Source organism: Myotis brandtii, unplaced genomic scaffold, assembly GCF_000412655.1.
Source record: "Myotis brandtii unplaced genomic scaffold, ASM41265v1 scaffold1076, whole genome shotgun sequence".
Lineage (NCBI taxonomy): Eukaryota > Metazoa > Chordata > Mammalia > Chiroptera > Vespertilionidae > Myotis > Myotis brandtii.
This window is the reverse complement of record NW_005353663.1, coordinates 279,186-280,067: the sequence shown is the minus strand read 5'-3', so window position 1 is coordinate 280,067 and position 882 is coordinate 279,186.

The following is an 882-nucleotide window of genomic DNA, read 5'->3' as shown; positions in this document are numbered from 1 at the left end:
CGGAGGGTGGGGCGGGAACTGGGAGGAGGGGAGTTATGGGGGGGAAAAAAAGAGGAACAAATGTAATCTGAACAATAAAGATTTAATAAAAATAAATAAATAAAATAATGGTAGCACTGGTTCATTCCTTGTCTATTATTGCAGGAATTCTGCCTCTACTTGAAGTCTCACCAATTTATTTCTGGGATGTTCCTATTATAGATATCATAAACTCACACACACACACACACACACACACAAAATCCATGGACCACCGGTTTGCGACCAGTGGAAGCCACCCAAGGGCATATTTGGACTCTGGTGCTTCTGGCCTTGGCACAAGGTTGATGTCTAGCCACACCAAAGGTGCCATCTTTCATCGCTTCCAACATCAGATTCCCACTGCACCAGAGTCAAGGTCTGTTCTTCCTGGAAGGAAAAGGAGTACTTCTCCTCCTGCTTCCTGAGGTCACATTCTACCCCCTTGAGGGAATTGGCTTCTATGCCTCATGCCTAATGCCACTTCCTTCATAACCTCCACACTTGGGGCCTTGGCTGGGGGAGCAATGATATCTTAGGTTGAAAACCCCTGGTTCTCTCTACTCTGTCCCTACTGTTCAATGCAAAAGTCTCCTGCAAATGGACTCATGAAAGTCCTGCCCAGCAGTTCCTTAGATGTGCTTAGGTTGGTTGGAATAATGCCACAGGCTCAGCCCAGGGACTCTTCCCCCTACCTAATAAAATGAAGATGCTGCCCTAACCGGTTTGCCTCAGTGGATAGAGCGTCGGCCTGCAGACTGAAGGATCCCAGGTTCGATTCCGGTCAAGGGCATGTACCTTGGTTGCGGGCACATCCCCAGTAGGGGGTGTGCAGGAGGCAGCTGATGGATGTTTCTCTCTCAT